The 25,479-nt window shown below is 46.3% G+C and overlaps 1 protein-coding gene across 5 annotated transcripts in view; it reads right to left on the minus strand.

Annotated features, from left to right (window-relative positions):
- The window catches only part of LOC125306996 (trichohyalin), a 151,964-nt gene that overhangs the window by 121,401 nt on the left and 5,084 nt on the right, over positions 1 to 25,479 (minus strand). For 2 of the 5 annotated variants that reach the window (XM_048262683.1, XM_048262686.1), the window contains exon 3: positions 24,522 to 24,642. The exons of the other annotated variants lie outside the window; for them this stretch is intronic. The gene's annotated coding sequence lies outside the window, so the exon portion shown is untranslated. The remainder of the gene's footprint in view (positions 1 to 24,521; positions 24,643 to 25,479) is intronic. 5 annotated transcript variants of the gene reach the window in all.

Raw genomic sequence — 25,479 nt, forward strand, 5'->3', positions numbered from 1 at the left:
AATAGTGTTTGACACCACTCGGAAGCGATAAGAAAGAATGAGAATACACGCGTGTTTGCGCAGGCTGAGAGTGTGTGTGTGTGTGTGTGTGCACAAGATACTCACCCTTAATGAGTCTATGCTACCTTGCCTCTTAGTGTGAGACGCAGTCGGACTAATTAAGACTGGTGGGCAGATGCGGGGGGGAGGGGAATAATGCCAGTTATTAAATAATTAAAAGCTCCTCTATCTTCCGCTTTTAACCTTGTCTCCTCCATTTGTCACCAAGCGAATGAGAAAATGAAAGAAAAAGCGGCGTGGCCAAGATAATTATTTAATCAACTATGACAGACACATCAAATTCAGGCTAATTCACAGCTAGTGTTTGCAGTGAACGCTAATGACATGCAAAAAAAGAATATTAATACACAGACCCAGTACACAAAATGTATCCGCAATGATAATTGTGATCACATCTTTTAGTAAATCCGCTTTATAACTTTTCAAGACGGATTTAAAACAAGACAAGAGTATTAGGAACTTCACTAAGAATGAAGGGAAAGAAATCAGACTGGTTATCAACACAGAAGAAATAGGATAGCATAGAATGCGAGTTTACAGTCAGAACAAGAAGAGTGAGGAGGCAGAGAGTGAGTGAGAGGGAGGGTAAGGTTGGGAGGGTGAAAGAGGGAGGAGAAGGGTAAGATAGGAAAGGGGGTGGGAGGTGGTTGCAGGAGGACTTTGATTATTTATAACAAAATGCCATTGCAAGATCCTGCATAGGGATCAGACAGCACAACGTCAACTGTAGTCAGCTGTAGTCCAATAAGCAGCTTGAAATCCTTCGCAGAGCTCTCTCAGGTCTATAGCACCACACCAGAGGAGCTGGCTGCTGGCTTCTCTGACAGCACCACAAGTAGCGTGGAAGCTCAGGCGGTGCCAAGCTCAGGGGGTGCGCAGGGCAGGCGGGCAGGCGGCAGGCAGGCAGACAAGCGGGCAAGAGGGAGGGCGAGCAGACAACAGCAGAAGAGGTAGCCAGCCAGTGAGGGGTGTTGAGAGCAATTCATCAGCTTTGGGAATCAATTAACCCGTGCGTTAATTAAAGTCAAGCTTATAGAACAAAAAAGAGGGTGGGTGAGGGCGGGGTAGGATGGGGGGGACATGGTGGAGGAAGGAAGGAAGAAAGAGGCGGAGGGGAGGGTACATGGAGAGAAAGAAGAGGGGGGTGGGCGAACAAGAGAGAAACAAGCTGCGAATGCGGATGATGGCAGTGAGAAGCTGGCACAGTGCCATCCATTCAGTGGTAGCGCCAAGGCGGACTGGCGTGCATTCTCAAGGGTAAGCGGCTAAATGTAGCGGCGAGAGGGGGGGTGCCGTGCCATTTGGCTGCTTTTGGCAACGTAGCGCTTTTTTTTACATTGTTTTATTTGGAGGAGCAGATGCAACCCAAATGTTTAAAACCAAGACTTTGCGGCGTAGGAGGGAGGTGGCACGGAGTTCTAGAGCCAAAGGCGCAACCTCAACTCAAAGCCGCAAGAGGAGAACATCTGCTGATGGAGATCTCCAAGACGCCTTCGGATGATTCGGAACACAGGGTTGTACTTCGGCAACATCAACGTAGTCCAGATGGGTCATCCAGCACCACAACGCGATGGAGTGCAGGAAAGATGGGGGTGGCGACGAAAACAACACAACGGGACTTTTTTTGCTCTTAATCAAGAAGATGCTGGCATGGGGGGGGAGATACCACCGCAACGGATGCCAGGGGGCAGCGCGAGAGAATGAGCTCTACCTCTAGGGACTGGTGAGGCACAGAGGCGGGCAGGAGACCAGGCATCACTAAACTTCAGGCTGTGGCACCGTCCTGAGGGTGCCAGCAGGGTATGAGGGGGCGGGACATGAAAAAGGACCTCCCCTCTTTCGTTTTTCCTCACCCTCCTCTCTTCTTTCTCAAGCTCCTTCCCGGTCCCAGCCAGCCAGCCAGCCTGCCTGCTAGTCAGCAGACGCCATGCCAACCTGCTCACTGCCTGGCAGCTGTGGCACACCCAGAGACGCTTGGCGGAGTTCAACAGAAATCGCTATCTTTCCAAAAGAAGGACAGACGCCATTTACGGATTAGCGGCAAAAGACTTTCGTCCACAAAATGCCAACGCAGAGGCTACATGGCGCCCGTGTTTGTCAAGCGGTATGCCAGCGGCAATCGGGGTGGCATCTGTCGCGGAAAGATAGAAGAGTACATGGAGATGGCACACAACGATGAGGTGCAGTCTGCCCGTCGCGGGTCGGTTGGCAAAGATAAAGACGATGAGGGACAAACAAAAGATGGCATTGAGCTTCTGGAGACTAATTAAAGTGACAAAAGTTTGTTCCGATAATTAGCGCGACAGATTTGATGAAGAAAAGGGGGACGGAATGGATTACAAACAAAAACGAAGACAAACACACACACACACGCCCAAGACAAAACAAAACAAAAGCGGCAAACTGTTATGTGAGAAGGGGAGGGGTGTGAACCGGGTGCCAACCCCCCTCCACTAAACCACACAATCTTCCAAAACAACACAGCACCTCGACAAGCCGTCTGCCAGCCTCTGTGGTGAGGAATGTCTACCATGATCATTGCCGCCGCAGCCGCTGCCAATCTGCCAATCGTCTGCCTGCATATAAGAGAGGGAGGAGGAAGAAAAGGACCTAGGGGACTATGCCAACGGCTCAACAGCAGCTGTTTACTAAAGCCACACACAAAAGAGAAGAGAAAAAAATCAGCAAACATGAGCATGCATACTAATGAGATGGCAAATTATAATCAGCCGACTGAATGGAATTAATTGAAGGTTTTTTTCGTCTTTTGTAATTATCGCTAATGATCGTTGAGCGAGACGCCAAAAAAAGAAGAAGTTACCCGATTAAATACAAATCTGTTCCGAAAGCGCCTAATTTCAGCAAGAACCTATTCCTGACAGAGGAAAATGACTTAACAAATAAACAAGAACGTTAAAACACAGCAACTCTCAGGACGCAATAAACTCTACTTCTGCAAGCATGGGGGATGCTCAGCAGAACTGTACCAGACATGGGCAAGGAGGCTGGCAGGCGTGTGCGATTTATCTACATTCACAACAATCACCAAGGAGATGAATGGCTTCAGCTGTGGGCTCAACACCCCTGCATCAGTATAGGAGACAAGCATGGGGGATGCCACACATACAACAGACAAGCTGGACCCTGGTGGAGGGGGCACAAGAGATGGAAGGAGGGGAGGGGTAGCAGGACAACCACGACAGCAGACACTTTGAGGAGGCAGTACCCTCCCAATATAACCCGCCTAAAACTCTGCCAAACAGAGAAGGTATTGGTGAGGGGTGGGGGTGCAGTGGGAACATTTTAAGCATCCCACTTTTTTGTTATTCTTCTTTTTTGGGGTGGGGGGTATATATGTGAAAAGGGGTGTTCCACCATCTCCTTGCCAACCAACCAAAGACTGCCATACTTCACCCAGTCTGTTTTTTGGAGGTTCCCACCATCAGGGTGATACAAAGCAGGAGTACCGGGCGATTCGTGGGTCACAGCACTTACAGAGTTCGGAGGACTGCATCGTGGGTTCCTGCAAGATCCGTTGGCACCGGGCACTGAGCCAGTGATGGGCGCTACAGCATGGAGTAAGACGGGCGGTTTGTTTGGTTCGTTTCATTAACAAAAGCGCCATGGATAAATTAACGCGCAATTAGCAAAGCCAAAGCGGGGGAGGGTGTTCGGGGTATGGATACCCCAAACTTTATGCACCCCCTTTTCGTCTTGTAGGATTTTGTGCTGGACAAGGGGGCACGATTGAGGAATATGAATAATTGAAGAAGGCATCCAAAGGGAGGGATTATAAGATCTTTGTGCTTCCTACACTGCCTTGGCATAACCACCAAGTTGACAGAGCCAAGCCTGCCACCAGTGAGGATGGGGCTGGGGCAAATGGTGGCATCTTTCTGGGCATCGCCAGCACGGTCGCATTAAACCCGCGCTAATCACAAATACTGTTAACGATTTAATTCGTAATTCCTGTTGTGGCGGCTTTTTTCATACCCTTGGCGGCGGAACGCATGTGGATATTATAATCGTTTGGAGTTAATGAGGGTCGGATGATCTACCTTTTATTTTAATTCCATGGGGGATGTTAATTGCACCACGTCTTCATTATACAAATGGATTACAAAAAAAAAAGCTGGCAGTGAGCAGGGGGGAAGGGGGTAACAGAGGGAAAGAAAGGAAAAAGGAGTATATTTTTCCATGCTTCTCCAGCAGCCAGCGTTCATATAACACTACACTACTTGAAAACAAGCAGAGAAAAGCTCCGGCAATGCTAGTCTCTCCAAGTCCTCCCCTGGAAAACCTTGCCTGTCTCTCCTCTCCCAGCTTTTCTGCCACATACTACTGCAGCCAGGACCACTGCTTTCCTTGGATGTGGATCTTACAATACGCCGGATTGGAGAAAAAACAAAAACCCTGCTCTAGGATTTAATTTCTGCCGATTGGATATTACTGTCATTATTAAAGTGATTAGTCTTCTGGCGCTGTTAACGTTGAGCTCTGTTACAGTGGTGTCGTTTGGCGGGCGAAGCGGAATGGAGAAGAGACAACAGGAGAGACTCTGGCGGGGCACTGGCTAATGTCCTCTGTGCTTAATCATCGTACAGCAGAATGGTTTTATGCATATTTCATTTGCATATCATTAAATCGCTAAGGCACACTGGCAACTGGCAGCAGCGCGAGCGGGGAGCGGGAATAGAGGAGCACAAAGTGTAAAAAAAAAGAAAAGAGCAACTCATTATGCGATGGCAATCTTCAAAGCTGCATGCCTGCTTTCCACCAACGTGCCAATTCCCTTTAATTCGACGTTAATTAAAAAAAAACGGAAGGCTCAACCTTTCAGACTTGGATTAATTGAGTGTCTTCCAATCTGGGGAGGAAGAATATATATTGTATGTGACTCTGTGTGTGTGTATGTAAATTATGTGCATACATATGCACATATAATCACAGGGATTTTTATCAGAATGGCTAATTACGCGACACAATTTGTATGGAGATTTATTTTTTTAGGCACCGTGATTACGTTTTTTTTTTACAGGTTGGATCAAATTGACACTGTTATTAGAAATGAAGTGATCCAAACAGAATCATGAAGTATTTTTGCTTTATTTTTGTTTGTTTTGCTTTTTGAAAAGAAATGAGGATGTACTGGTCTCCAATGCCCATTACTGGTCAGTGTTGCAGGTTGATGGGATGAGGCTTGGGTAGCACGACAGACCGTCTGGCAGGACGGGAAGTCAGTCCAGCAGCGGGCGACTGGCGCCCTGGGGCACGGGGAGAGAAGCGTGGGAAACGCCAGAGGGCATTCTCTAACACCCTCTGCCCGCTTTTATCGGGGGAAAGACTAAACAAAAAACATCTCCCAATCTGCTTTCCACGTTTACTTTCTGGCCTTTGAAACAGATGCCGCATAATTTATGCGCAAATCAGCATGCTTGCTAGGTCCCTGATTGCATGCATTAAATCATTAGGGGTGATTAATCCTTTGTCTCTTATTCAGAGTCTGTGCCCACACCAGACCCAACCAAGCCACCAGCCTACCCCAGCCTATCCCCCAATCTGTCTGCTACACTGTCCTTTTTGTAAGGGACACAAGACGACCATTGTGGGTTCCCACGACACACACATGCAGCATGCAGTATTAATTGAGGAGTACAGAAACAGCACAGTCAGAGAGAGTGAGACTCCCAGTGGGCAGGTTTTGCCTGTACTGTACCAAACCCATTCTCTGCAAGTCTGCCAGAGTCTGACACCAGTGTTTTCCACCAAAAGAAAAGTTTAAGAAGTAGCTTTCGAAATTTGCTCAAAGGCTTTACTCAAGAAGTGCTCCATTAAAACCATTTTATGTGTTTGTGTGCAAATTATATGAATGGGAATTTTAGAGGCTTCATCACTTTTTTGTACATCCTACAAAATTAGCTAAGGGTGGGCACAAAATGTCATACTGAAATACAGGGAAAATACAAAAAGTAACCAATATAGCTTAACATGAACATAAAAATCAGGATATCTATCTCTGTACAACAGGAAAAAAATTTGCGCCCAACAAATTCCATCCTTGTTCCTACCCACATTCTTCTCATTTTCGTGTGCCAAATACCCTTGGGTTATTCAACAGGATATTCAAATGAACATGAACTCCGCACATGCACACTTAGTCCAGTGTGTAAACGCCAGCGATGAAAGCCGTGGGGTGGGCGAGTGTGAGATGGCAGAGGTAGTGAAGCGCAGCAACGGTAGCACTGTAGCATTGGCAGCAGCGGCGGTGGTGCCGGGTATCAGACTGGCGCTCTGAAACCACGATTCATGCAGATGTCGCTGTAGTACTTCCAAAAGCTTCCACGAGCACACGGAGGAGGAGGAGGGAGAGTGGAAAAGGAGGAGGAGGAGGAGGGGAGGTAACGAGGACCTCGTTTGGCATCACATGCACAACCTGCTGCCATATGTTTTTAAACAACCACGCGTGTTTAGGTGGCAAGGTTAGAGGGGGTGGAAAAAAGAAGGTAGGCCATTGGTACACAGCCTGAGGAGGGGAAGCGGTCGGATTGGTGCGAGGACAGAGAGGAGTGCACAGGTATCAGTGAGAGAGATAGGCATGGCGGCACTTTAATTGGGATTGTCTGTATGTAGGCATGCAGATGTAAATAATTTCATTCTGGAACAGGAAAACGTAAAGCGGAGCCGAGGGGGTGCCTGTAGCCTGCGGAGTGTCGCATGGAGAACACATTATGCAAAGTGCTTTCATTAATATGCATAAGGGTCCGCTTCATTATGCAGACCCACCGCTAAAGCAATATTGTTTGGCGCTGCCGCCGTGCTCTTGTTACAGTCTGAGAATGTTATCTCTCTCTGAGCAAACACAGCCCTCATTTCCTCTGCTCTAACCACTTTCAAAATGTTTAATTATCGCATACATCCCTGGTGTTCCATTTGAAAAAAAAAACAAAAAAGAAACTGAAGTCTGGAGGACAGAGGACTGACTGCATATTAAAATCATCCCCCCTGGCCCCCACCATCACCACCCCCTACGTCACCTTATTCAATCCATCCTACAGCTTTAAACTATCTTGGCTCTGATTTTTTTTAACGACTGAGCCAAAGTGGAACTGGAGGCAGCCCCCACATGCATTTTTGAAATGGTACAGTCCACCTTCCTGATGCCTCTCTGACAAATGACATCAAACAAAACAAACATACTGTAGAAAGGCTCGTGGGACTCTGTGAAATATGGAGCAATAAACCACTACAGACTGACTGGAAGCTATAAAAGGGGTTTTACATGGCATAGACGGCAAAAACATCCCAAACAATCGACAACAACACAACGCTCATAAAAACCGACGCTAATCGTGTCATCTGCTGGCTGGGCTGAACACATTAGTCACTGATTGAAAACGGATGTACGGCATCGCCTGAAATTCTGAGACTTGGCAAACAAACAGACACAGGGGCTGCAAGAACACTGGAGGGGGAATAGACGAGTGGTTTGGTGAGGGAGGGCTTTGCGCTGTCTTCCAACAGTGAGTCACTCAGCCCTCCAGCTGTACTTGACCTTGTCAGGATATCAGAGGCCCAAGCATGGCCGAGTCCTCCAGAGGCCTGGCTCTCAGCTTCCCCGGGAGCCTACTCAGGCACAGCCTGCAGGGGGCCACAGACTGGCACGGAGAGACGCAGCAAGGACCAGGGGGAGCTGTGGCGCAGCTGCTGCCATACACAAGGGCCTTGACAGCTATTCGGGCAGCATAATAAGTGTTTTGTACCGTTCAAGGAGGTAGAGAGGATTGGAAGACGACTGATTGTAACCAGAGCTTGAGCCTCAATCATTTTAATTGTTCTCAAGCTAAATACTAGAGGTCAATCCAGTTGCCGGGGTTAAAAGCTAATCAGTGTTTTTTGAAATCCAAGCAGCCTTGATTAATCTCTAGGTGCGCTATGAAAATAGTGCCATGTGATTGCATTACTAAGTACTAATTAAAGAATTATGGTACAAAGGTAGGTCACAAGATGGTTTCAAAACAGCCACACCAAAAAAAAAAAATAATCCAAAAAACCTTGACGGTAACACCAAAAAAAAGATATCAAGTCTATAGTCAAAATCATTCCACTGAAAGCCCTGTGATTAAGAAAACATCTTATTTCAGCCAGTTGACAAAATAGCCAGGTTGGTCTGTCCTCTTTTGATACAAAAGACAGGAGGTGACAATGTGCCAAAGAATCCCACTCATTTATCGCATAGAGACTCTGCTGTCCACAAAGCGAAGCGGCTCGCTCTCATGTGTGTCTCTCCAATGCCAAACGCATTGTTATTTCAGGAGCCCCTCTCCCTTTTCCTAGCTTAAACAGTTTAACGCGCACATTAATGGCTCTTAGGGATGTCTGAGCTCCTGGTATGAGAAAGGAGGCTAAGGTTTCCAGGCCTTAGCAGGCTATATCGTTACATTCACGGGGAGCCCTCACAAATCTCACACTTGAGTCGTTCATCCCTCCATCTCCAAAAATACAAGGAACATTGGGAACAATGACAATGCGTCACTACATAATTTGGGTATGAGACGACGGGGGCCCACATAACCTCAGCTAATGCTAAAACTGCCAAAAAGAACATGCTCATTAGTTTGGGGGGAAAATACCACCACCATGGCCTAATTGTACAAAAAAGTTGTCAGGCAGTGGCCTCTCTGTGACCGCCAACTGCATGAGACCCAGTACTGTAATTTGGTCTATATTTCCCCTCTCGTTCTTGTTCCTTTCCTTCCATATATGACTGTGTCAACTACCAGAACTGGGAGTGTACACACACACACACACACACACACACACACACACACACTAGGCTAATTTGCCCTTAAATGCTGGCCTTTTCCACTCGCTCAGTGCCCCCCCCAAACCCCCATCCCTCCTCTCCTTCGTCTCAGCAGCCCTGCTAATGAGCAGAGCTATGCAGGCGGGCTGAGGCGAGCTTAACAGTCCCGCTCAGGCCAAGCAGGGGCAGTGTAACCCAACCTAAACGTTCCCACGGTGTTCTCCCGCCATTCACCCCACGGCCTCTCACACTCGGCGGCGAGGCGAGGGAAGGGAATGCGTGTGTACTCCACCGACGAAGCTGCTTCAGCCCAGCAGTCTGTTCACACACACACACACGCACACACACACACACACACACAAACGACATCGGCGGCAGCAGCAACACAGAGAGAAGTAACACTATCTCTTTAACCGCTTGCCCGGCATAGATTAATTGGTTCCTGGTAATTCTATCAGATTAGTATTAATGCGCTGTCGCCAAGGCGATCGAGGTGACCTACACTGTCTCGCTGGCTTTTTATAAACTTGCATGAAGGTCAAACGCCAATCATCCACACAATATGATAATGCGCCTTTAAATCCGGGAAGAGGATGTTATTAGTGGTGGCAGGGACGGCTTACATGGTAGTTGTTGTAACAGGAGAGCTGCAAAGAGAGGCCTGTTTATATATGGAGGTGTGAGCAGAGAGAGGAGACAAAGTGGGCTGTTTCATTTTTGGCTTGCTGTGATTGATCTGTCCTAAGACGTGTGTGTGTGTGTGTGTGTGTGTGTGTGTGTGTGTGTGTGTGTGTGTGTGTGTGTGTGTGTGTGTTTGTAGTCCCTATGCTGTACCAAAATTCTCGGAACAAAGTGTGTTGGCTGCAAACAGTGAAATATAATCCTGTCACATCTGTGAATATACATAAATATCCATAAATCGTTACTGTACTGTCAAGTTTTTAAGTCCTAAATGGCTTCATAAATTGGTTTTCACATTATGGTGCCAAGATTCCATGTCCTCCATATTTAATGCTAATTTAAAATATAGGGGGGGAAGGACTTAAATGAATGCCTGAGTCTGATATTACAGAGAGAGAGACAGAGAAAGCAGTGAAGCTATAGCCTTACAGAGCTCGCCGGCAGAGACACAGCAGAGCCTCCTACTCACACAAGGAAGGGCTGTCAGAGATCCATTAAGATATAGACTGCAACATGACAAGAGGGCCTGACACTTTAGACAGCCTGATTCAGCGGAGAGTAACGTCCCCCTCGCGTGGCCTCACACCTCCAGTGAGGAAAGGGAGCAGCGAGCGCAGGATTGAGGGAGGGAGGTGTGAGGCAACCCTTGGAGAGCCAGTATCTACAGCTCCTCCAGAGCACCAGCCTGAGTGAGACAGGAGCCCAGGGAAACCAGAGGCCTTTTGCTGTCTGTGATCAGGGCAAGCAAGAGAATGTGTGTGTGTGCGTGTGTGTGTCTGTGTGTGTGTGTGTGTGTGTCTGAGTGTGTGTGTGTCTAAGTATGTGTGTGTCTGAGTGTGTGCCTTCTTCCTCGGTGCCTCCTCCCACAGGGCCTGAACCGGGCAGCTGGCAGGGGAGCCATTACCCACGCGCCTCTGACAGCTCACTCTCTCATTACAGCAGCAGGCAGCCCAGCCTGAGCCTGTGGTTCCCCTGCTGCAGCTGCACCACAGAGTCCAACACCCTCAGTCTCCTCTCTGTGCTGTGCCTCACTCTCCTCTCTGCTGCTGCAGCTCCAGCTCCGGATGCTCTCCTAGACTGCCCCTGCTGGAGCTCCGTCACAGAGCCCAAACACCCTCATCCTCTTTTATGTTTAACTGAGGCTCAGTGCTTTACTCTTAAAAAGGTTATTAGATATATAAAATAGAGCACAACATAGCTTGCTGGAGTCGATTGGAGTATCTTTCCTTTTTCCTTTTTTTTTCTGAGAAACACGACATACAATCACTCACTAGTCACAACTCGCAGCATGCAGGTGCTGCATTGTGATCAGCTGAAGCTGATATCTGAAGCGATGGCTTACGCATGGGTCTTTCTTGCTGAATGTCTCACTCTCTCTGAAGTACACCAAAAGCCAAGCACAGCGCTGTCACTTGGCCAAATTACGTGCGCTTCAAAATTTACAAGCCTGTCAAGAGATCCCCATCCGCAAAGCCTGACCCCACCAAATTACATCAGGCTGCCAGTCACCCAGAGAGAAAGGCCAAAATGTCTCTGCAGAACAGACAAGAGACAAGGGGCACGCGCAGGTTTAGGAAAATGACCTCTGCTGGCAAAAATCTGCTGCGACTGCATTTTCCCCCTAAAGCGCTATGACAGATTTAATTGGATCAAACAACTCAATTCTCTTTGTCTTGGGAGCTTGTGTGTTTGAAAGTGTATAAGAGTGTGTGTGTGTGTGTGTGTGAGAGAATGTGTTTGTGTATGTGTGAGAGAGGGAGAATGTGTGTGTGTGTGTGTGTGTGTGTGTGTGTGTGTGTGTGTGTGTGTGTGTGTGTGTGTGTGTGTGTGTGTGATATTCAAGTAGTAAGTTGCTATTCAAGTACAGAGGCCAACCAAAACACAGGAGCCCAGTGAAGCCAGCGCTGTGCATCTGTAGCTGCTTAAGCCCTGTTAGAGCAGGCCCGAGGCCCGCTTCAGCACTGCTCAGATCGCAAATAACGGCCCAACGCAAATAAAACTAACATGCACTCAGCGGACCTGTCCCCCGTCCAAGGCAAACCTTCAGGCCCTCAGCCTGCCATCGCCAGAGAGGAAAGAAAACACAGTCCACAATGGAACGCTGATTCTGAATGGCAAGATTAATAATTGAGAGGATATCTAAACAAAACAGATTTTGAAACACCTCACGTCCACACAGCTGTGGGTATGAACATGAAAGTCACTTTGGACTTGTGGAAAAGGCTTGACAAAACATGTCTAGAGAATAATGATGAAAGGATTGGTGTTTCTTCAGGATTTTTGTCCTCAGTGCACTGGTCTGTTGGAGTGTCCTGTCCTAGCATGGCTGTAGTCTATCTAGGCGTTGGAGGAATAGATAGGGGTGTTAAAAACCATAAAGTGTGCATGTATAGATTGTAAGGAGACTGTGTTAGTCAGCGGTGAAAAATGCTTTCAGATGTGGGGAACCAGATCCAGGGAACTGGACAGAGGCATCATGTCGGCACTGAGAATGATGCCCGGCATGTTGATGCAAGCCCTTGGTTCTCAAGACCCAAGAGTGAGATAGATAAATAGAGAGAGAGAGAGAGAGAGAGAGAAGGATCAGTACACCTTACTGATGAAAGTGTGTGTGTGTGTGTGTGTGTGTGTGTGTGTGTGTGTGTGTGTGTGTGTGTGTGTGTGTATAAGTGTGTATTGCTGGCAGACACACATATGTATGCACTTCTTTGGGAGTTTAGGGTGGGGGCAGACTGTAAACTCAGTCCTCTTCACATCCACGTCTTATATGCATTCCCTTCAGGGAGACATAAAAGAGCAGCCAAAGATCCATTCAATCTTTTACAGATTATGAACACAGGGGAGTTTGGGTCAACTTTTCCTGCCTTGGCCTTTCTGGCCAACGGAATTAAGTGGCGTTTTCGGTGGGAATGCTCGAGCATTTAAGCAGCCACCACAAGAACAAAAAGAGGAAATGTGCCCTTTACAGCTTACACTGCTTTTATTCCCTTTATTTCAACTATTTTTATGGATTTGCCTTTTTTTTGCTAGTGTGTGTGTCCAGGGCGCGTAGGAAATGGTTCATTAAATAGGAATGCCCATTTTTCCTTTTATTTTTTAATGTGGTGCACAGGGATATTACCCAATGCGTACAAAGAGTGGAAAGCCAGACTTCCTCCTGGCTCGAGCACGGCACTCATGCTGGCTTCATTAGACGGCTGAATTCCAGGCCCAAAGACGGGACTATCAGGGGGCATATGACCAAGAGGATGAGAGGTAGGAAACAAGAAGTTGGGAAAGTGAGAGAAGAGAGGAGAGAGGTGAGGGGTGGGTAAATGGGATGAAGAGATGGAGGAAGAGGAGGTAGGATGAAGGGAGCAAGGGGAGTGCATGGGTGTGATGGACCGCAAGATGGTGAAGAGTGATGAAGAGAGGGAGGCTGAGGAGGAGATGCACCTCATTTGGCTTCAGGGGACAGATGCTACAGGAGAAGAACAGAACAGAACAGAACAGAGAGAGAGAGAGAGAGAGAAAGAGAGAGAAATTAAATAACTAAATAGACAAATCTTCACACTCAGGAGGAGATGGGATAGGGTAAAAAGAATGCAGGTCCCGCTATGATCACAACTAGCCTAATTAGAGCTGACAATGGCCCCGTGCTAATTAACGTTGATCGTGCTGATTGTTCTTTCTGAGGCTCGGTCCCACACCCCAGGGCTGGTGGTGACCCGGCCCCGTGTGGCACAGCCTGCTCTGATTAGGGCTCATGCATGCCTGTGGGAGTAACAGGGGGAGAAGCCACTCAGGATGACACCACAAGACATTTGCGAGAGCTTGGCTTAATTTTTTGATGCAACATTGTGGCTATTTATCATGCCATGCATTAGTGATTTAGTCTACTTCTAGGCTAAGAGAAATTAGATAGATAGATAGATAGATAGATAGATAGATAGATAGATAGATAGATAGATAGATACTTTATTGAACCTCAAGGGGAAATTCAAGGGTCTCAGTAGCATACAGACATAACACACAACATGCAGAAATTCAAAGAAACATGCAAAATTCAAAGAAAATCTCTGAACAAAGATTTCAGTCTAGGACTAGGCTTAATCCACGTACGGGAAACTGGCCATTTAAGACAGTTGCGAGATCTTGGCTTAATTTGTTAATGCAACGTGGTGGCCATTTTCACAAGGAGCATTAAATCAAATAAACACTGCTCTCTCCTTTTTCCCCTAGTGAGTATTACAGCACAAAAAGCTTCTGCTTCAAAAATCCTCTTCTATTCTCTGTTTTTTTAATGCCCCTTCCAATGTGCGAGACTAAATTGGATTTTCTGAGCACTGTTTTCTAATTTGAAACATCCATCATTTATTATTAAAGAAAGAAAAGGAAGAGAAAGGAAGACTGGCCTAAGGCTGAGTCCTGTGCCCCCCCCCTCCTCTACACATACACATAGACACACACACAGGCTATTTCACTAAACGCACTTTTAAACCTGTACCTCTTACATCCACATTGCTTAACATCCTCTGTGTCTCAATTTGTGGGATGAATGGCTAATAAATATATGGGCAGTGGAAAGGACGGGCAGAGTAGGAGTGATGTACACAGACGCTGGGCTAGCGAGACAGGGAAGACTCAGATGTGTTTGGACGGGAAGACTCAGATGTGCTTGGACTGAATACTGAAGGAGAGAGACAGAGACAGAGGGAGGCAGATACACAGACAGACAGATGGACGGACAAAACTAAAGAGATGAAGAGAAAGGCACACCACTCCAAAAAGCAGCCCAAGCTATCACTCATGTTCAAAGAAAAAAAAGAAGAAAAAAAAAAGAAGTGCCTCTGTGTCCTTCAGTAATCCTGTTCTGTATTATCGGGATCCTGCAGCTAAGTGTTGCAATTAGGACACCCTTTTTCATGCAAATCAATTTGACAGCACAACAATCAGTCGGTTACGCCAGCCCTCACTCTCTCTCGCTCCTTGGCTCTCTCTTCTTCTTCTCTATCTGCCCCCCCCACCACCACCACCACACACCCTGCTCCCATGCTCACTCTGGCATTTGCGGTGGTGGCCACATTTGCATTATTTATCATATCAGCCTGAGTGTGTACGTGTGTGTGTGCGTGTGTGTGTGTGTCCGGGGCTGCAGAGCCCCGTGCTGCTGATTAGTGTGGCATTACACATGTTAAGCACAAAGGAGAGTGATTCCTATTCCACATGTCTCCCTCTCACACACACACGAACACACACATGACTGTCTTACCCAAAGTTTTAAAAAAAAACATACAAACAACAGGCCTGATATCAGCTTGGTAGCGGCTGGTACCAAACACACTCAGGTAGAAATGGGGGACAGCAGGGAGGACCACGAGCCGAATCAGTCAGAAAACCTCCCATGAATCATGCTGTGTGAAGAGCGGGCCAGAGTCAAAACAAACAGGGCGCAAGCAGACAGACCCCCTTTCACTCTCTCTCTCCCTTTCTCATCTCAGCTCCATTTTTCATGACACGCGCAGAGAGCAATGCTTAACAATAGGGATCACTCTAGCTCTCAGTCCGACTGGCAGTTCTTTTGGGGTGCGATTATGCAGAATTGCTATGCATGGCAGGTGGCGCTACAGCCTTGTGGTGGTGATGTGAGCTGTAAAAACACTTCTACTGACACTAGCATGCATGGTGGCATGATACATAGCATAAACATAGGAAACATTGTATAGACACAACCATACCAGCAGAGAGGTCAGAACTGCTTACTCTGTATGCACACATTTGTGTGTTCGGTTTACACATGTTTTTACATGACATTATGACACTTTGCTTTGCAGTGCATCAGTTATAAATAGGTACCATTTGTTCATAGGAGGAGTCCTATCACAGAGCAATGTGGACTTGTGGCACGGTGATAGATGGATGCAGCTTGATTATCATTAAAAAGTCATTTACAAGACAAATAGGGATGAGGTTTTCAAATTATACTTACTTTATTGTAGATTCAGGTTTGAGGATGGCAGGGCTGTTGGTTTTATGCGGGTGGTTACTCATTACTGTTCAAAAACACACGCACACACGCACACACACACACACACAGACACACACACACACACGCCGCCTGGGAGCTAGAGAGCTGGCATTGAGTTCTAGGCAGTCAACAGAGCAGTCACTAAGGAAGAGCTGGCTCTCCAGTTAAACATATGGCAAGGACACTTCTTAGGACCATAGCAACTTCTCTGGCTTCCTCCATTTTTTTGCTTTCATTCTCTTTAAATGCCTAGATTTTTTTTTCCAGTATCTGTAACAAAGTCCTAAGGAGAAAAGAGAACCAAAGTGTGCAGGGCTGAACTAGCCAAGAGAATCGGGGTGATGGTGGTGGGGTGGGGTGATCTTTTTTTTTTCCCTTAGAGGTCAAGTAAATTAAAGCTGACAGAAGTAATATCGGAGGAGAGGAAAGATTAAAAGAAGAGAAGGCGAGCACAAGGGGCGAGAGAGCCGCTGCAGGACGGGGGCTGCACTCCGCTCCGTGACTTTAAACTGAAATCTCAATCTGGCAAAGTTTGTTCCTTAAAAGGAAATCAGAGGGCTTAGCCCAGGCGGCGTTGCCTTGAATGTCATGAATAAACATCAGATTGCCTTTCTGCGCATACATCATACATCACAGGACGACACCACCTAATGGAGGAGGACTCCTCTGCCTCCGACACATGAAAAGGCAGAGAAATTACCAACCAAACCACACTGCGGTGGCGCTTTTAAATGGACTGCTGAGAGACAGGAGAGAGGGAGGGAGGGAGGGACAGAGGGAGAGGGGTAGAAGCAGGGGAAAGAGGGAGAGGGGGTAAAAGAGAGAGAGAGAGGAGCGAGGGGATTCTTTGACTAAAATGGCTTCCAAAGATAACCATCTTTCTGCACCGTTCCCATCCAAAAGAAAATAACGGTGCTGAAATTTGTGAAAATAATTACAGTAATAAACCAGTCCCTTGGAGCACATTTTTTTTCCTCTCCTCTCCCCACAGACACACACTCTCTCTCTCTCACCCTCTCCCGTTTCCTCCTCCTCCTCCTCCCATCCCTCTCTACCCATCAGCCATTCTCCATATCTATTCTCTCCGCAGTCTTCTGTTGATTCTCTTGCACATTAGGGAGCACTTGCTATTCCAGACCGCCTGTTTAACAAAAGAGGGAGTGCATTAATCTGGATGCTCGGTAGGAAATGAAATTGCATTTATCACAATGTCCCGTGCTCCGCCGCCGCCACCGCCCCAACGCGCGCATGAAAGGCCGGCCTGCCGGATTCGGTGAAATGTCATCTCTGAACACACAGGGACGTCTGATAAGAGCGCCGGCCCACGGCTGACACCATGGCATAACAAAAATGGACAAATGGACAGACTGATGCAATCCAAAGAGGGGTGGTGTGTGTGTGTGTGTGTGTGTGTGTGTGTGTGTGTGTGTGTGTGTGTGTGTGTGTGTATGTGTATGGTGGGTCGGGGGGGTGGAAGAGAAAGAGAGTGGAAGTAGGAAAATAGAGACATGCAAACATACTCCATTATGTATTCAAATAGGTACAGGACAGCCATAAATCCTTATCTGTCCTATTGATTAGGTGAATGAATATATAATAGCACCAGAGCGCTCATATTTACTTGCAGCCAGAGTCCACACTGGAGTATAACCTGAGACATACTCAAGGTTCACCCTGCACTTATCACCATAAATAAATCATGCATAATTGTTTAATATTTTATGAGGGAACAGTTGAATACTAACATGTAATCGATAATTGGATACTAAAGTATGAAAAACAGGCTCATTTTCAACTCTAGCTTATCCATCATTTCCTCCGCACAGGACTAAGATCAGTGTCTGCATCAGTGTTGGACACTGGTGAGCCTGAGGCAACTTAAAAGTAAGCATACACGCACAGTGAATCTGCTGGAAAATTAGACAGGACATGCTAATTGGTCTATATGGGCTGAGCATATTGTATGTGTGCACATGGATGCACATACACACACGTGTGTGTGTGTGTGTGTGTCCGTCTGTCTGCTTGTGTGTGTGTGTGTGTATGTGTTTGATAAGGTACGGCGATGCACACCTTGCCTGAGAGACAGGGCAAGAGAGAGAACGAGAGAGAGAGAGAGTGGGAGAGGCTTGTGCGGCAGACTGCAGTAATTTCTTTGATCATTTTTAATGGCCGCTCTTTCATGTGGGTCCACGGCTCGCACACAACTCCCTGCAGGTGTCATTTCACTCCTCTAGTTCTGGGATTAGTATGCAGCAGGCAATAAAAACCTGGGCCATTACACCGCACTGCACACATACATAATCTACAGCGGGATCATTACCTTTTCAAAGGACGATAGCAGCTCCTGTCTACGGAGGGAAGGAGAGGGGGAAGAGAGAGTGAGAGAGAAAGGTAGAGAGAGAGAGAGAGAAAAAGGGGGAGTGAGGAAGGGAGAAAAAAGAGATAGAGAGAGAGAGAGGGAGAGGCATATAGCGGTGGACAGACTGACAGACATAAAGACAGATGCAAACAGTGCCGAACTGCTGAGAGAGAGATATCTATAGGCTTTAACAGTGTTGATGGCTTACAGTCATTAATGAGGATCCGTACAATTCAAGCTGCCGGTCCCCAGAGACGGATGCTGCTGATGGATCTCTTCACCTGGCTGGAACGCCACTAGAGAGCAACATGGTCCTGCCGTTCTGTACACTTCCATCATGCGGAGAGATAGCCTGATCTCTGCTCTCCGGCTCACCAGTGATAATGAGAGGCCATAAAACAGGTAAATGAGCTGGATGTCTGACAAATGATGCAAAAGTGTGTGATGAAGCAACTCCCCAAAACGCAGTAAGCCACAGCGCCCCATCCATCCTCTATGGGTTTGCTGCTGCTGCTGCTGCTGCTGCTGCTGCAAAGATGGCTGCCGAGCCTGCTTGGCCAAACAGAGCCTCGACAGGAAGCCTCTCTCACAGGCTCTTTCTGTAAAACACAGCCTGCACTTCCTCCTGTTTCCGGTAACTTCTCTGTAAATGTTCACAGTATGAGGCCTTGGGGAGCCATCCCAGCGAGCCGCTCACCACAGCAAACCCCTTTACCAAACACCGCGCCACGTGTAGCCTACAACCAGCAAGATGGGCGAAAGAGGAGGTGAACTGCGAAAAACGTACAAAGCCATTTTTATAGCATGTGAAATCTCTTCAGTCCAGTCCTCTCATTCATTATTAAGCATGCTCAGGAGATCTATTCCCTGCTTGTTGTGAAACACAGCTCCTGCGCTTTACCAGCTAGGCGCTCACAAACCCAAACTCTCAGGGGAAACCAACCGAGAACGTGGTCGAATTTACAACCCTGTCTTTATTTATTTATTTCGGTATAAACCTCAAGCCTGAGTCTACCCACACCAATGGGCAGCGGTCGAGATTCGCATGCAGGCAACCATCCTGTTTACTTGAATCAGAGACAGGTCTGTCAGCCTCTTGCACCATAAGCAAAAGTCTGGGCTCGGCCTAAAGCAAAAAGCCTAGAAATCATGTCTTCCATGACAAAGCAAGTGTAAGCCACATGAAATCAAGTTAATAAGAGACAGCTGAACTATCATTAACCCATACACCCTTATATTTTCTTTTCTGGCATGAAACTGTACTACAACCATCCATCGACTCACCTAAGGCCGTTAGTCAGACCTCACCAAGAAGCTCAACTTATTGGACCTCATCCTGGCATAACTGCCCTCTCACAGCACAACTAATGGAGTCAAGACACAAAATGATTCAAACAGACTAAAGGCAAACGCACACAACAAATAATTGTACGACTACTTGCCTGATGTAATATAATAGCCTATCCACATTCACAAGAATTCATTATGGCAATTAGTACCACAATGCATAGAACATGAATGACACAGGCAGGCGCTGAGCTACAGATCTGGTGCAGGGACAGATGGGAAAAGGTAGGAGGCCAGAAAAGGTCCAGTCAGTGTCAAAAAATGGACTTCCTGGCAGATGTGCGCTGGTGGGTCCTGATGAACAGATCTGATTAAGCGCAAGTGATCAGGGCCCCGGTTCCTGGTTCCTCCTCCTCCACACATACATACACACACACAACAATGAGCCGTCCACCCAAAGAGCACAGCACAGCTGCACAACAGCTGTGGGCAGTCGTGCTGAAGACCAGGAGAGAGCCGGGCTGCCCGATGAAATGGGAGAGTTTGGGAACAGATTAATAGATCTCTGGAGGTTAAGTAAACATAATCTGATATAACTCTGCTTGCGTTTAAGCTGCTGGCGACGTTTCGCCGGCACTTTTATCACTGTAATTTGCTGCCAAGCAACCCCCCCTTTACATTTTGTTTCTTTCCCCTCCTGACAATATTTGTCAGGGAGATGAGGCCAGACTGTGGCTGTAACCGACAAAAAAGGCACTCTTCCAAAATGTTCCAGATCACTGGTCACCATTTGTTCTGCCTGAATTCAGTCCAATCAAACAATATTAACAGTAGCCTTGCACTTGCAGGTCCGCATGTAAGACACGCCGAGACCACTGAGAATACCAAAGATGTCAGATCACTTTAAACGTTTTTATTTCGGAAAATTTTAAGCATTAAGATAAAAGCCTCAATTAAAATGCAGAGGTGGAGCCGATGCGGCCCATGTGAATTGGCTTGGCCTCAGCAGCCAGTGTGTGCTAGGGGCTAAAATGCAATGCCCTGTCTGTCTGGGGGGCAGCATCTGCATATTTATCTGCAGCCGCCGCAGACGTCCGTGGATCCCTGAGCAGAATGATGCCCACTCATGGCTTCCGTAACGTCTCCCCCCAAGTCCAGGGAGCCCAGGGATCCCAGAGGTCTGATAAAAGGGCTCCGATTTAGCGGCAAACGCTCACGTTTTTCCAGGCGTGGGCCTGCGGTTCACTTTAATTGGCCTTTTCTGCTGCCGTGAACCTTAATTACTTTGTTCCTGGATTAAAGGCCTCAGCCTGCTCTGACGAGGCCAGGGTCCTAACCTTCAGCGGGCTGCTGGCCGGCTCACCTTCCGTTTCTCACTCACTACCTCAGACAGCCCTACTGCCAGCCTTGCTCATAAAAGGAACGTAACCCTTACAAATGTTATTGCTATCTTATCTTTTACCTTTTCTTTACCATCATGATTTCGGTCTTTTCCAGATAAACAGAACTAGTTATTGCTATTAATAACTTTGCATCCCCAATAAACACTCCAGACTTTCCATTTTCATTACAATTTGTACATTTCTATTCATCTCTTTTTAAATATGTTTCTATGTGCAGCTATACAGAAAGACTTCCTTGATGCTATGGGCAACAACATCAATTTGGTTTTGCACCAAGACTCAAAACCAAAGCAGTGCCCTCAATTTCCAAAAGAAAATGTGGGGTCAATGTGTGCATACTGTATGCTGGAAATCTCAAAACAAGCCTTGAAAGTTGTCCTTTCTCTTAATGTCCTACCGTCTATCACACTCCTTTCACATTCTCTTTATCGACCAAAAACTATTCAAACAGACCAATGATTTCATCTGAGCCTTTCAACATCACTGACAAGAAGAAAGAAAGAGAAGAAAATGACCTTGTCCTCTTCACCTCATGTAAACCATTGACAAACAATGGCCTAGAGAGAGCCACAGCTCTGTGTTGTACTTGTATATCTACATATTATTTTGGATCAAGGTCTTTTACAATTAATCTGAAAAGGCAGAACTACCAGTAATGTCATACGTTCAGAAGTGTATAACAAGATCCACCGATCCATCCAGAAAGAGCTTCTGTTCTGATTTGAATAACAGTCGTCAGAGTGAATTTACAAGGATAAGGAAATCATAGAAAAACAGAAAAAGAAACATTTACAAAACAAAAACAAAACTCCTTGCACAAATTATTGTGGGGGTTGAGAGAACAGGAAAAAAGCAAGAGTTTTTCTAAACTGATTAATTCTTTTGACTGGAACAGGAGAGAACACCTGAAGGATAGCAACGATAAAATACTAATTCATCATTTGTTTATCAGCAACAGAATCACCTACCAGAAAATAATTGAACTGTGAAATTCCTTTTCAAATGAGTTCTCTAATAATGTTCTTATTTTCAGGGATGCACATCAGACAACAGGATTTACCAAACTGCCTTAAAAAGCTGGCAAGACTACAAAGAAGCCAAGAAATAAATGCAAGCGACAGTGTGTTTGGTCTTTGCGTCTGTGCATCTGCTTTTGTGCCAGTGTTCATGTACGTTTAGAAAATGTGTGTGTGTGTGTGTGTGTGTGTGTGTATCTGTGTTTGTGTGTGTGTGTGTGTGTGTGTGTATGTATGTTTATTAGGGGTACACGTCTTCGTACCGAACTGTTTAGGTACAGGACATTAGGTTCAATACAGAACTACAATGTACAAAATAGCTGTCTTTAATGGTAATCAACAGTAGGCTTTTTTGCTTACGGACCATGTTTTAAATTCAAATTCAATATCCCACACAAACATATTAAGTAGAGAACCACATGTTAGTTTAGACAATTAATGTAAAAAACATTTGACACCTTTTAAAAATACTATTCTCGTTGTGCATCAACAATATTGTCAGTGAATTTATGTTAGCAGTACCTACATGCTTACTGTACCAAGAATTAACCAAACCGTGACTTTCAAACTGAGGTTAACACCGAACCGTGATTTTAGTGTACCGCTATACCCTTGCATGTGTGTGTGTGTGTCTGTGTGTGTGTGTGTGTATGTGTGTGTGTGTGTGTGTGTGTGTGTGTGCGTGCGTGTGTGCGTGTGCATATGTTTCTACTCCCCCTATACCCATGTCCTTCAGAGCAGAGTGTGTTGCAGCTGGCCCAGCGTGGACAGCAGTGAGTGATAGACTAATCGATGGGAGGCCTAATCAGCCAGCTTAGCTCTAATACCCTGGACAGGTTCACATCATTATCATATCAGGCTCCACACGTTTCGAGGTGACATGGAAAAGGCAAAAGATTAAAGTCAATCTTGTAGGGAAATGCCACAAGTTTACAGCCCCTATGACAGGACCAGGTCTGATGAGATAAAACACTAAATAAATAATAAACAATAAATGATAAAGGAGGTCTACGATTCATCTTTGTTAAAAACAGAAAACACATCCATCCATCCAGTAGCACATAATGAACTCTTTTACGTCGCCATGTTGGGCAATTTGTGGTGTGGATGTCTAGGGCTTTATCAGGTTCTTTCATGTGGTGGGGGCTCCAACCCAATGCCAAAACCGCCACCCCACCACCCCCTGTGCCCGACGGGCACCGCCCCTCTATTACAGGGCCACGTCCAGGCGAGAGTTTGTTTAACTCTGCACTCCCGTTTGCAGGAGAGCTGGAGGGACTCTTATAAATCATCTATAAACTTACTTTACGCAAACTGTTTACAGGCAGTAAATGGTGCATTAAACAGGAACCAGGTTTGCCGTCAGGGGGTTGGGGATTTTGAGGTGAGGCGTGGGGTGGGGAGGTATTCGGGTGACCAGGGTGGGTTTGTAGTGGTGTCTTGGTCATATCTCTCTCCATTTTGCAGCTTTCAAGGCACATCTTACATCCACCCTGCTTTACTGACAGAGATAATGTTGTTTAAATGTTGCTTTAAATGTATTTAAATGTGTTGTTTAAATTCAACACAAGCTGGCAGCAATTACAGACTTTTAAAAGTCAACCACACACAATAAACGCAATAGGCAAATGTGCACTACGCTTCCCTCATGATCCACAATGAAAGTGCTTTTTTCACTGTCAATATACCAAATATGCAAAAATGTACATCTGTGCAATCCGAAGTGCTTTAGTGTATCAAGCAGGCTTGTTTTTATAACTAGCACTGTCGGTATGGAGTTAAACTCACATGGAGATTCAATTAAAAATAAGGACTATGAAGTCAAGCACAAAGAGGCATGTGAGTGCATCCTATGTGTTAGATAAAAATAATCATTTTGTCAATTCTATGAACATACAAAAAAAATGATACTTAAATAGAGGCTCATTTGTACTCACAATAGTCAGAGCCTAAATAACAAAGCATGGAACAGTACATAGTCAATTACAAAACTGTATTTAATCTAGATAGATTCGATCTGTTTTAAATAAGAGCATTGTTCAAAAAAGATTCAAGCATATTTAAGTTTGACCGATTGATGAAACTAAATTTAAAAAAGTTCAAATGTTTAAGACAAGCTATGCAGCAGCCAATGGGCATCTCTTTTGTTAATGAAATACAGGAAATAGGCTATATGAGCATCCTAGTTTTAGCACTGTGGAGTTGGAGAGGGACATACGTTCTCATTGTCAAGGGGGGACTGCCACGAAAGGTTTGGGAACCACTAACTGAATACTGAACAATACTTTGAAGGGTATACAGTAAGGTATAAAGTGGTAGATTATTACAGTAGCAAAGCCATCTTAGGCTAGATCTGACTGAGCCAGCTGATTCACGTCAATCTCAAACTGATTTCATGCTCTGTGAACAGGACGCGAGGCAGAATCTTTCCTGTTTCACTCTCACGTCATAGACACACAGAGTGTACTCAGACATCTATTGCTTCATCAATACGTCATTGGCACAATTCTAACACCCCTGATGAGGGGCCAAGCTGACACTTAAGGAGGAATAAAGCAGAGGACCTAAGGCCAGGCTAGCCGGATAGTCATTAATGCTTGCGACAGGTTACAACCGCATAGTCAACAGTTTCCAGGCTAATCGTCGTGTCAATCAATGGCGGGACTGAGGATGGCTTTCAGCATAGGACGAGGATTGAGTGAGTGTGTGTGTGTGTGTGTGTGTGTGTGTGTTTGTGGGTGGGTGGGTGGTTAGGTGGGGTTGAGGGAGGGGGAACTGCTTAGCCTACTGTACTTAGAGTGCATTGAGTTTAACACACTGTTCCGTGAGTGTGTGTAAACAGAGAGGGATATAGACTGGAGCATTGACTGGCTGATCAATGCTATTGATCAGATGGACCCACCTCCGCACAGGCTTGCTGAGTGTTTTCACTGTCGTCAGCCTCACGCACGCACGCTCGCTCCTCTGACAGTCATTGGAGAAAAGGCAGAGCTGCTCCGCGTGAATACCTCCCACACCAGCCACTGGGGGGAGACAAAGAGGGGGGTTACAACCCCACCCCTGACCTTACACTCGCCTGCCTTCTCTGCCACTGTCTAGAAATAAAACAATGAGCAACACAGAAAAAAGCCTAAGTGATAACTACACTGGACAGCAGATAAGTGAGGCTGTTGTCAGTTCTTCATACAGAGATCGTTTCAGGTGCCGCGTACAGTACAGTACTTTGAACTGCCCTGGTATGAAATGTGCTATATAAATAAATGTTGCCTTGCCTTGCCTTGTGTTACAGTGTATGTAAGTGAGAACATGGGGTGAGATGGGAAAAGTGAACGGAGATATGTGGGAGATGGCAGACCCCTTCTCTGCAGCCCTCCAGCTGGCGCTGGCAGTTCACTGAGGATGGATGCCCCATTTCCACAGCTCTGATGACGAGTGCCACTAATCCCCAGGGACAAGCAGGGGTGGGTGGGGTGTTGGGGGGGGTTCTTCTCAAACTCGACGTGTCACAATAGATCCACACAACGTCACTGTTACTCTGATGAGTCACATACACCTCCTCTACCCATCCCAACACAGATACACACACACTACACACACACACACACACACACACACACACTACACACACACACACACACACACAAATGCAAGTATCAACACACACGCACATTTGCTGGCTGGTGGTGAAAACACTCATCATCTTACTGGTTGCTTAATCTGCCTTGTCACCCTTTACTAGCAACTGAGCACACACAGCCTAATTCAGCAGTCACAAACGGCTCCAGACACACACACATCTAGTGACATCTCTCCTTTCAGTAGACGGGGTGGTGGTGGGGGACTGGAACTGCTGTAATTCA

The sequence above is a fragment of the Alosa alosa genome, chromosome 14 (genome assembly GCF_017589495.1).
Source record: "Alosa alosa isolate M-15738 ecotype Scorff River chromosome 14, AALO_Geno_1.1, whole genome shotgun sequence".
Lineage (NCBI taxonomy): Eukaryota > Metazoa > Chordata > Actinopteri > Clupeiformes > Clupeidae > Alosa > Alosa alosa.